The following is a 13,343-nucleotide window of genomic DNA, read 5'->3' as shown; positions in this document are numbered from 1 at the left end:
GTATGGCGTGCCGTTTTACTTTTTACTAACATAAAAATTAATCAATCAAAAATAAAAATGCCGAAAAATAATTATCTAAAGAAAAATTGTATTTTCTACTTAGAGATAAAATTATGTTGCGACATATTTATAATGTGATGAATTAAAATTATGACTTGACATAACAATAATTTTGAATTTTTATTATGTGCTGACATAATTTTATTTCATAGAATTATTATTATGTTAAAACAAAAACTTTAATTAATTGAATTATTATTATGTTGCGACAAAATAATAATTCCATGAATTAAAATCATGTCAAGACATAAAAAACATTTAAATTTATTTTATGTTCGGTCATAATTTTAATTCATTGAATTTTTAGTATGTCGCTACATAAAAACAATTTTGATTTTTTATTATGTCTCGTAAATCGTCGAATTAAAAGTACGTTTAGACATAAAAATAATTCTAAATTTCTATTATGTAGCATCATAATTTTAATTGATCTAATTAATATTTTGTTAAACCATAAAAATAACTTCAAATTTTTATTATGTCCTGACATACTTTTAATTCATCGAATTATTATTATGTTAAAACAAAAAATTAATGAATTGGATTATTATTATGTTGTAACGAAAATAATTCTATGAATTAAAGTTATGTCAAGACATAATAAAACTTTAAAATTATTTTTATGTTCAGTCATAATTTTAATTCATCGAATTATTATTATGTCACGAGAAAAAATAATTCCGAATTTTTATTATGTCTAGACATAAAAATAATTCCTAATTTTTATTATGTCCTGACATATTTTTAATTCATGGAATTATTATTATGTCGCAACATAAAAGTAATTGTTTTGTTTTTCTTATGTCATAACATAATTTTAATTCATCGATTTATTATTATGTTCTCACACATAATTTTAATTCATCGAATTTCTATTATGTCAGTACATAATTTTAATTCAAGTGTGCTAGAGAATTTAATTTTCTTATATTGGCAGCACTGCTGGCGTCAATTTCTACGGTGCACATTGCTTTCCCGCGTATTTACACAAAACCTTAAATATTTGTTCATCTGTGATATGTGTGTTATGTGTGATCTACGTATAATATATTATGGTTAAATAATAATGGTTAATATTTTGGTAATATAATTGGTTAATGTATAATTTTGTATTTATATTCAGGTGTATCTGATGAGTTGTTCGAAATAGAAAGAGATCACACGTTTGATGAAATAAAAGAAAATATTTTGGTAATATATAGTGGCAGCAAGTTTGGCGCCAACACACAGCCTGTGATATTATACACGTGGCGTTACCGCGTTTATACAAATACAATAATTTCGAATATTGTTATAGTAATACCGTCTTAGGTCTACTTAGTAATAAGTACATATTTCAAATTAAAATGTCCAATGAAAGGGAAATAACTGATTATACTTCTACAAATCCACATCAAATGACTATCAATATGCAATACGGTATAAATATAGCAAGAACTCTTAGAAGAATTCGTAAAATAATTGCTGATGCTGTAAGATCTTACGAGTATTCAAAGACCATAGCACATGGTCCTTTGTATATGGCCAAGTCAAATTTGAGGAGAATTTTTACCGAAATATCACAAAATACTTATAACAAACTTTTGGAAGCAATAGATGCTTTACTTTTAATTAAAAGTGAAGAACATCAACAAAGAAGGAACTATGTTGCATGCAGAAATTCAATAGGTCAGTATTTTTTGTTATCAAAATTTTATACGGTGTATTAGTATTGTAATAGGTAAAATAAATTAAAGTAAATTAGTTTTTTCTGAAAACTTTTATAAAATCAGGAAGAGGTCGTCCTGCTATTCAAATACATGAAAACCAATTGCAATTATTATACAACGAAGGGTTTACCGCTAGCAGTATGGCAAGAAATTTGGGTTGTTCGAGAAGTACTATTTACAAAAAATTGTATGAATTAAATATGCCTATGCGTGCAAGATATTCTCAAATACCTGACAATGAATTGAGAACAAAAATTATACAAATTCATCAAGAACATCCCAATGCTGGATATATGGTAATATTGAAAAGTGTCGGAAACTATACTTAAGAGAATAACAATTACAATAAATCAATACATTATAGATGATGCAATCATATTTAAAAGTAAAAGGTATTCGTATACCACGATATAGAGTGAGAGAAATTTTAAGCACAATAGATCCAGTTGGAACTGCAAGTAGATGGAGTCAGTCGATAAAAAGAAGGACTTATCTGGTTGCAACTCCAAACTCTTTATGGCACATGGATGCACATTTAAAATTGTCGAGGTAACATCGTTTTTTAATTACAATTACTAATTTAAAACTCTTCATATTACACGCAGAGATATTGGTTTATTAACGTATATTTAAATTTATAGATGGGGTTTCGTAATACATGGTTGCATTGATGGATATTCTAGAATGATAATATATTTAATATGTGAGACATCTATTCAAGCAGAACCTGTTGTCAAGTTCTTTATCGATGCAATAAGCAATTATGGTCTACCTTCACGAGTACGATCAGATCATGGATATGAAAACCTTCTTGTGGCTGTTTTAATGAATACAATCCGTGGCGTACACAGAGGAAGTCATATAACTGGCAAGTCTGTTCATAATCAAAGAATAGAAAGATTATGGGTAGATGTCTTTAAAGAAGTTTGCGATTCTATTTATACTGACTTATATTCTTTAGAAAATCAAGGTTTATTAGATATTGAAAATATTAAACACAGATTTTGCGTGCAATTTGTTTACAAACCTGTTATTAATAAAAAGTTATTGTCATTTTCATCTGCGTGGAATATTCATAGCTTAAGAACAGAAAATAATAAAACCCCACGGCAATTATGGCTGGAAGGAATATTAGCAAATTACAATACAGCTTCCACAGCAGTGCGTGATATTTTTGATATCAATGTGACTTTATATGACCGACTTACTGAATCTTTACAAGCGTTAGGAGTTGATCTTTCAGTTCCTATTATAGATAGCAATAACACAAATCTTCCTTCTTCGTCTTTTACCGCACTATTAGATTTAAATAATNAACANAAATCATATTTGGAAAATATTGTTAATACTGCAGAAAGATCTAATATAGAAAAATATTTACTATGTACAAATTTTTTAACTTCTTAATATATATTGTATAAAAAAACTGTAAAAATATTAATCGGCTTGACCTTTGAAGTAGTGTCGCGTCTTTTACGAATTTGTTCACAAAATGTGTCCAAAACAATAAATATTTAAATAAATTTTTTCAGATGAGTAACAACTAATAAAGAATAAGACCTTATACAGCTACGTCGGATGTACGCAAAATATATATATATATATGTATATGTATATATATTTTATATATATACAGAGTGTCCGGTAATAGCAGTACAATCTTTTGTAGACAAGTAAAGGAGGTCAAAGTCTTTCTGCAATAATTGACAAAGATGATAATTAACAAAGATTCGTGAATGAGCGTGCATTTACGTGCAAACATGACAGCTCAGTGTTTCGCGCGCTCACGTTATTACTCCCATGACAACGGAATGGGAAAAGCTCTCTCTCTCTCTCTAATACAACAACATATAATATAATACATAATAATCTAGCTCTTCCCATTATAATTAGCTCTTCTCATTTTGTTGTCATGGGAGTGACAGTTGTGAGCGTGTGAAACGCTGGACTGTCTTACGCACGTGAATGCACGCTTATTTGCGAATCATTATTAATTAACATCTCTTTAATTATTGCAAAGTTTGCAAAATAATAAAGAACGTTTCGACTCAGTATGATTTCCTTTATCTATCTACGAAAAATTGTACGGCAATTACCGGACATCTTATATAATTCGCACATACATTCGGCGTTAAGCTCTATAAGGTCTATTCTGTATTATTATTTATTAGTTGTTTGTCCGAAACAAATTCACAAAAAGCACGATACTAATCTAGCATTCGGTATAGTGTATCACCTGAAAATCATGCTGATTTCTGGAATAATTGTGATTTCGATGTTCTTTTAAATATGCAAACACCTACTGCGACAAAAGTCATAAATTGTTTAGTGACTGACCTTTACTTAACAAATGAAGAAACTGATGTATTGCATTATTTTACTATGTACATTCAATGTCTTGACAAAGATAAGCTGGCAAATTTAGTATTTTTAATTACTGGATTTTTTCTTATGCCTACCAATATTATTGTACAATTTAATGACACAGTAGGTTTAAGCCAAAGATCAATATTTATTACATTTACCGATACTATAATCTTACCGAAAACGTATGCACATTATATGACTTGAATATGTGTTTAAATATGGAAGAAGTCAAGAAATATACGAGCTATTAATCAATTAATACCAAAATATCATTTACTTTTTACTTATATATATAGATTTAAATCGGAATACTATATCCTGTTAAGAATGAATAGATTAATACTTATTTATTTGGTTAGTGGTCTTGACACAGTTCTAGTGACAGTTTTCAATTACAGTTTTACATGATTAATAAACATAACATATTAAGATATGTACGTAATACTCTCTCTCTCTCTCTCTCTCTCTCTTTTAATTTAAAACGATACAATTAAAGTGTGATGAAACTTTTTGGTTCTTTATTGCAATTTCTTGTGCAGTTTATTTTCTTCTTTGAGTAATTATATAATAATGATATGCAATATTCTACGACAGCTGATAGAGCGTTAATTTTACATTTAAACTTTCAAGAAATTACATTTTAATTTTTACCTAATGTTGTATAAAAGCGTTTAAATAAAAGAGTTATAGTATTTATAATGTCTTGGTCTGCGTAAAAATTGCACATGTATTTTATGTAAAATGAAGATTATACTTAATATTCAATTATTTGATAATTTACTTACAAGCTATATCACTGATGTTAAATATAGACGTCATTTTCAACAACTATTATACATATTATCCCCGCCGGATTTAATTATACACAATCGAGTTATACACAAAAATATTCTTACCACTATGTATTAAGCAATAGACCAACTATCACAATGAATTTCAAAAGTACATGCTTAGGTGCGAGCGCACAAAGGAACGCTTATTTTGTGCGCTCTTTCACATAAAAAAAAGAGAAAAAATATTAACAGTAGAATGTTGTCCTGTTTAGAAGTTATACACTTATGTGTCAAATAAATCAAGAAGAACGAGATTTTTCATCCTTGGTGAAAGCTACTGGAAGAATATTCAGGAGAAATAACATTATATCTAATTAAAACCTTAAATATTTGTTTAATAATATGATGTGTATGATCTATCTACGTACAATCTATTTTCTAAGCAAAAGTGTTTGATGACACGGAAATAGCTAATCGTCTGTTAAAAATAGTAGCTACTGCGTCAAACAAATCAACACAAGAAGAACGAGACTTTTTATTTTTAATGACAGCTACTCGAGGAAAGTTTAGAAAAACTGATATATCTAGTCCAAATAGAAGAGGTAAGAGAAAGAAGACATTTAACAAGAAAGTAGTTTTAATGAAATTAGCACACGCCGATTTTTTCCCATCCAATGTCGAATTACAATTTTTGAAACAGAGAGGACTAGGTTTATGTTTATTTTATGTATTAAATGTTTAAGTAAACAGATTTATTTATTTGCAAACAAGCCTGAATTGGTTAATGTATCTATATTTTGTGTTTATATTCAGGTGTATCTGATGAGTTGCTCGAAATAGAAAGAGATCGCACGTTTGATGAAATAAAAGAAGATATCATTTTACTCTTACGTTCTTCTATTCAAAACTTATTACGAATACGTGGCTTTAGACTGGGAAGAATAGACAAACCGAATAATCTCATTCTTCTTGGAGATATTCAAAATGGAACTGATTTAGAAAATCAATTGAAGCAAAGCAACCTTATCGTACTTCCTTTGAACGATTTTCCTCTTATTACAGAACCAAATACTTTTCCTTCTGAAACAGCAAGAAATAGTTCAAGGTTGTCTTTAACTTTGAGAAACAGTGATTCTGATAATACTAGATTAAAACAAATTCTATCAAGCACTATGTCACCACAATCTCCAGAAACAAGTGGTCTGCTAAGAAGATCAAAAAGAACACGGTTTGAAATAATTGAAGAAGAAGAAGAAAAAAATTTTGATAAAAATAAAGATGATCAATTGTGCAATTTAAGATTCTATTATTTGATAACATGGTGAACGTATAAAAAAGTGATTATAAAGACTAGGAAAAATTAGTAATTCTTATTTTGAATTTGACTGTAATTTTTGCTTAAAAATAATATTAATGATTGAATTTCAGATGTCAAAAAGGATACTATTGCAGAGAAATGTTTGATATTTTGATACTTTCCAGAAGATGCAGAAGAAATCACTAATGAAATAAATAAAAGTAACTGTCTTCACAATTTGATAAATTTATATAAGGATGAACATGTGTTAACAAGAAGTTGCGAGTCACTTTTATTGGAGAAATAAGTCTTGATGGGAATAGTCTTACTAAAGAACTGTTTAATCTCTCCTTTGTTTAATATGTTTTTCTAACCTCATCTTTAAATTTGATTATAACTTAATAAACTAAATAGTTGATATAAACGGCGTGTAATACAAAACATTTTAAATGAATAAATGTAATTTAAAAAATATTTACCTTGACAGGTTTAAACGTGCATTTATACCATAAAGAGATTAGAGTTGTAACTATATAAGTCTTCTTTTAATATCTCTTTTTTTGAATCTAAAATTCAATAAATAAAAACCAATGTAATTAAATTTATTTTAGCTAGTAAAATAATAATACACCGTAAAATTAAATAAATTGTGATAATAAGAAATAATGACCTACTGGCATATATATGCAACATAGGTCTTTCTTTACTGATGTTCTTCACTTTTAATTAAGAATAAAACATCAATTATCTGTTTCCAAAAGTTTGTTATAAGTATCATGTGATAGTTTAGTAAAAATTTTTCAAATCTGACTTGCCTATATACAAAGGACTATGTGCTTTATATATAGACGCGGTAAAGCCACGTGTAGTATGCACGGTAATATAGTACCACACGATACCGCGGTACGCATAATCCATGTTAACAAAAAACAGACAACGACACGATAGTAATATTACAACTGTCTCTTATTTTTGACAATTAAAATACAAAATGTAAGACTGATTTCTTCTATGGAAAGTTATTTTATTCTAACCAAATCGAAAATTTGAACTAATGGTTTTTCTGTTTGAAATCTCTTTATATCTACTTTATACTGTGCGTACAGTCGGCGTCAATGAATCGTTTCGTAGACCTGGGGGGCTAGGGGTAAGAGAGACGGTATTCTCTAGCAGTAAGTACTTCCAACGGGCGCCGTACTAACTAACTGTAGCAGATCTCGTTGAATTGACCAATTACAGTATTTACTGCTAGGGAGTACCGTCCCTCTTACCCCTAGCTCCCCGCGTCCACGAAACGATTCATTGACGCCGACTGTACATCTACAGTATGACGTATCCTTTGCCTTTACTTTTATGAGTCTTCATTCTCTCGCTATCTGAAAAAATAAAGAGTTTTAATCTTGTTTTATGATCTTTTTTGCAAAGTGTAAATATCACGAAATATACCTTAATGGTTTGAAAGCTCTCCAAATTCTTCTCGTTTACAATCAACGTTTTCGTCTCAGTAAAGCTGTAGCGTCTATAGTTACCGTGATAGAACTAACATCTCTGATTCTTGATCTTATAGTGTATTCTAACAGCGCTTTCATTACCTAAACGGTGTCCTGAATAGATAAGGTCCGTCAATTTTTGTGCGTTTAGCTATTTTACTATCGGTTCAAGCAACGTGATTTCCTGTCGGGCAATGTACACGAATAGCGCGGTTGTCTATATGTTTTCCGAGTCGTACTTGTAAGATAAGCGCGGCATCAGAAAAGGATGATTATCTGATTATCGTACTTTTGCGTGGGAAATGGCACATTCTTTCTGCCCCAGTATGTCAAACCGCCCTCTTTTCTTTCTTGTTTCTTTAGAATGGTGAGACTTCGCTCGGCATCCAAAGATTTTGTTACAAACAGCGCGTAAGTTACTATTGCTATATCATAAAGCTTCTTCTTTCTTTGTTCTTCTTACAATTTCAGGTTTTTCTTGAGCAACCTGACTCATGCCACCGGATAAATTTTTGACACTCTCTAGTGTGATGAGAACATGTGCAGTAAGACTGATGTTTCGACGAACGATTTCATTGTAGATCAAGAAACTATTCATTTTTCGATTCGGCAACAAAGTCACTTCGTAGAACAACCTTTCCAGCGTCTGGTGTTTGAATATCCAGGAAACTGTCTGCTCGATCACTTCAAAATCAATATACAGAATATACAGATACTTTTCCCATTCGTAGAAAGTAGCCTACTGGAAGATCCGTGCGCGAAACGCTGTAAGACAGACACTCGGCAGTGACTGATTCCAATATAAAATTCCAGCATAAAAGAACTCGAAAGATCCGTCAGGATTCATGAACGATAGCTGTCGCTGATAATCAAAGTTCAGTAAGTGTAGTAAAAGCTCTCCTCCTGCGTACAATTACGCTAATTGATCAGACGCATATACATAGTGGTATATATATTGGCGGCAAAGCTAAACATATTTTGCTCGACGCAATCCATAGGCAAATTCATAAGGCTTGTCACGTTCACTGGCATTGTAGACAAAAGATCAGCCTCACTACGTTACCAACCACGCTGATTGGTGCTTTGTTAGATTCGAATACATAGTAGCGATTCTAGTAAAGTATACTCGGTGTCTCAATGTTTACGTGCATATATTGGAACACATAAGCGCGATTACTGAGATACAGTAGAATAGAATGATGTCGATATTGCGGTACCATCGGCTTCGCCATGTAGAATGCGAGTCACTGAATCCTTGCCGCTTGAGCCGTCGTGTAAACGTGAATTTTGATTTCGCTGAATTTAACCGGCACAATAGGCAGATAAACGATGCTAGCGTCCTAAGCAGGTGTCCAAATGAGGAACTGGTGTTTGCCAAAGGATGTACACAGCTTATACAACTGTATAATGCCATTGTTTTCAACATAAACAAATTTCTAATTTTTGGAATCAGCCAATACTACCGTTGCTTTAATGTCAGAACATATATAATAAAAATCGAACACAAATTCCAATTTGTTCACCTTGGTTACTGTTTGTCCGTATCTCCACATTTATGTAAAACGACAAAATTCTGGTATACTCCAATGACTTCCACAATAGACTAAAATGCTGGACAATATGCTAAATGCAGTGATCATCCACTGAATCCGTCTTCGCGGTACATCCCACTTAAAGATCTGTCGCTCATGACAATTGATATTGATGTCTTCCCACAACTAAACGTTCTCGTTCTTTGAATCCGGTTAAAGTGCCACGTGCAAAAGTTTGCTAAATTGGTGGCATTTTCTTTAATGTATCGCGTTTCGTCTGTACAGTCCTCGCAGTCGAACACATCATCGCATTTCTTTTCCACTATGTAATAACGACTGGATAAGCACTTGCTGTATTCTTGGATTTGGTTCTAGAATTCAGGTCGTCGGTATATCACGGCGTCCATAAAAACGATCAGTCCGATAATCAAACATGCGATTGGCGTCGATAAAGAAAGTAGACAACGAAAAATACATGATTTCGTTCGAATTATCGTTGTGGTATTGTTAAGTATTGCCGGCCTAACTATACGAGATGCATNCATAAATTATTTACTGCAAAATTAGATTAAAATTAAAAACTATTCAAAAATCAAGCTTTGAAATTTAAATTCAAAATTTTACTTATAACACTCATTTTTATAAAATTATGTATATTTTATTTTTTTTTACTATCACATTATATTTTGATAACTTACGATTCAAAATTAACAGTAAGTTTAACAGTAGAAGCTGAAAGATTTCTGTCTGTATCTCAATCTTGATCGTTATAAAAATTTCATGGAATTCTAGATTCTGTTGTGAGTGAATAGACTATTTCTTAAAGCGAATAATAATGAAGGAATCATAACAGCCATTTTTCTAAAACAAAAATATATATAAATTTATATATATATATATACATATACACACATATATATACACGTATATACATTTATCATATATTTTATGAATACTATTTCAAAATATTATGTTGAACACACCACACAAAATACATTCACATACATACAATAAATTGAAACACTTGGAAACAGAATATAACACATATATATTGTTTCATAAAAAAGTTATAATATTTATATTCATTTAACACACTTTCTGTGCAAAGCCATTTTTGCTTGACTTTTCATTCAGTGTGCATTACGGATATTACGATTGTATTATATATTAATTCGTGGTATATATAATGAATTGTAAGTCAAGGAAACCATGGCTCGGCGCTTACCTAAAGTCTTTTTAATTGAATCCATATATCATTTGTACTTATAAATACTTCATGTTATAAACGTGAATTTATAGTGCGTAATTTATAAGCAAAAATATAAATGAAATAAAAAAGTCGGACACGTTAGTTAGTCGTCATACAAATTAACAAGCAAAGAGAATGGAAATGAAACCAACTCAAAACTACGGAGAAAAAGAATAACAGGACGATCAAACAGGAGAGATTGTGAACTTAGACAAAAGAGATATCCGCATTAAAATTGTAAAAATGAACACATTTACTAGTTGTTAAGCAATCATAGATTTTACTAACCTCACTTTTGTAATGTTTGCTACATTGCATGATACAGAATCGATGCTCATAGGATTAATTTCATATTTTTTTGTAGAATTTTCTCTTCTTTGCACGTTCATTTCAAGTGTAAAAAGATACAGAATTTTCTTCTTCTTCTCCGCTTAAATGATTAATGAATTTGCTTGCCCCTTCACGAGAGGAACATAATAAGCCAGTTTAAAACAGATTGTACTAAAATATTAAGATAAATGTGGTGTGGAACACCACGGATTCAAAAAATAACTTCTACGCAACAGCGACCGTTGTGGCTCCAAGCAACGGGCGACGACAAGTCGAAAGATGCAGAAAGATGATCTCCGAAAGATACAGAATCAACCTGAGCATCGATTCAGTATCATCATGCAATGTAGCGAAAATTACAAAAGTGACCAAGGTTAAAGTGTTTATGATTGGTTAACAACTAGTAAATTTTTGTTCACTTTTGCAATTGTAATGCGGATATCTCTCTTCTCTAAGTTCACAATCTCTACTGTTTGGTCGTCCTGAGGGTCGATACTGGATCACGCAGTGTAATGAAAATTACAAACATGAGCGAATTTACTAAAATATCTATGATCTTATTGGTCAACAACTAGTAAATTTGCTCAGTTTTGTAATTTTCACTACATTGCATAGATACAGAATCAATCTTCTTGTTATTCTTTTTCTCCATAGTTTTGAATTGGTCACATTTCTCATGATGTAAGAAGATAAGGGCTGCGTTCGAGGAGCGCGCTATCAGCGCTGTTGCATCATTCTATTTTTATTGCTCATTAGATGTAAAACAAAGGTAGAAATAATAACATAATAATAGAATAATGACAGAACAGCCAATCAAATTGTTGCCTCAAATAATATGAATAATAATAATACAAATAATATGAATTATACGATAAATAAATATTAATCAATTTTTTTTAATTACCTACGTAATGTTTATATTTTTTATAAAAAAAGACGCAAATATCTTTTCCTACACAAACGACTTAACTTAACTTAACAACATCTATATTAGTACATTACGGGCGCTTTCCAGCTATGTACACAGGCGACACTGGCTTAGTTTACATCGTACAATTGATACGCGTATCAAGTACTATATTCGTACCAAATTCGTACTAAATATTTTAGTACGCACGATGTAAACGCTATCGGATCAACTTGATACGAGCATATCAAACAGGAGTATCGTACTAAACTGATACGCGTATCAAGTGATACAAATAACGATGTAAACGCATGAAACGTATTTTAAAGTTATAGGTTGATTAAAAGATATAGGTTAAGATTATAAACTTATAATTTTTTAGTCTCTCTAATCAAAATGTCTTGCAGAAAAGGTATGAATTGAGGAGAAGATTAAACAAAGACATTTTTGGAATAATGCCTGAAAAAGCAAATTGTTGTTTTACTAGACGGAAAAAAACACAAACATATAGATATTTTTATATTATTAGTTGAAGATATAGAGAAAAGAGGTTTTTTTAAAACGGCTCAAGCTATATATTTTTGTACACTGTTATTATTCATCCTTTTTCAAATAAATTATACACTTTATATTATACACGTTTTTTCTGGAAACAAATTATATATGATCTGCAACAAGAAACTCAAGCACATTAATTCCAACTATCACTGCTAGGAGGCAATCGACATAAATTATATTCGTATTATTTTTTTCTTTTAGTACGTTTGATGTAAACGCACTCGTACTAAAAGCTTTGGTACGCACCAAACTTAATACGCGTATCAAGTTTTGACGATGTAAACTAAGCCACTATGTAACACAGTGTCCATTAGTGTGAGAAAGAGCGTATCAGTGTGTCTCACTCACACTAGTGGACACTGTGTTACACAGTGTCGCCTGTGTACGTAGCTGGAAAGCACCTTACGTGAATGTAGTTATTTTTCGCATTTAAGGCAACTCTCTGATTGGTCGAACACTGCGCATCTCGGGAATGAAACACCTTATCTTCTTATATCATGACACTTCCATTCTCTACGCTCGTTAATTCGTATGTGGATGACGACTAAGGGCCTTCGCACAAACTCTTTTGTAGGGCATTGCAGTACGTTAAGTACTGGCCATAAACTTAGATTTGTGCGTAAACTTGACCTTTATTCAACGCACAAAAATTACCTTACCGTAGCATAAGTGTAGTACTTCAAGTTTGTTTGTGCGTTGAATAAAGTGTAAAGTTACGTACGAATCGAAGTTTATGACTAGTACTTATCGTAACTTAACGCGCTACGAAAGAGTTTGTGCGAAGGCCCTAAGGTCATGTTTATGCGGTCAATAACTGTTAACTTATGCCGGAACCAGTAGAGTTCAACTGTAAGATTTTAATACTTCTGTTTATACGCATTCGACAATTTCGTATAAATAGAAGCATTGAAGTCCTATAGTTGAACTTTATCAGTTCCAGCATAAAGTTAAGAGTTATTGCCCGCATAAACAAGGCCTAACTAACGTGTCCGACTTTTTTATTTCATTTATATTTTTGCTTATAAATTACGCACTATAAATTCACGTTTATAACATGAAGTATTTATAAGT

General features: G+C 31.1%; 1 long non-coding RNA gene and 1 pseudogene across 1 annotated transcript; both read right to left on the bottom strand.

The window, feature by feature from the left end:
• Positions 1 to 3,143: 3,143 nt before the first annotated feature.
• Positions 3,144 to 7,367, bottom strand: LOC109862952. Its single transcript, XR_002251263.1, has 3 exons — positions 6,881 to 7,367; positions 6,686 to 6,772; positions 3,144 to 5,989 (listed from the first exon to the last, which is right to left on the bottom strand). It is a non-coding gene; the product is annotated as an uncharacterized LOC109862952 (long non-coding RNA).
• Positions 7,368 to 7,567: 200 nt separating this feature from the next.
• On the bottom strand, positions 7,568 to 9,750 carry LOC109862953 (annotated as a pseudogene).
• Between the last annotated feature and the right edge of the window lie 3,593 nt (positions 9,751 to 13,343).

Source organism: Pseudomyrmex gracilis, unplaced genomic scaffold (assembly GCF_002006095.1).
Source record: "Pseudomyrmex gracilis isolate BER0280 unplaced genomic scaffold, ASM200609v1 scaffold_2728, whole genome shotgun sequence".
In the NCBI taxonomy this organism is placed as follows: Eukaryota; Metazoa; Arthropoda; class Insecta; order Hymenoptera; family Formicidae; genus Pseudomyrmex; species Pseudomyrmex gracilis.
Note: the sequence above shows the minus strand (reverse complement) of the source record. Positions and strands in the feature narration are given on the sequence as shown.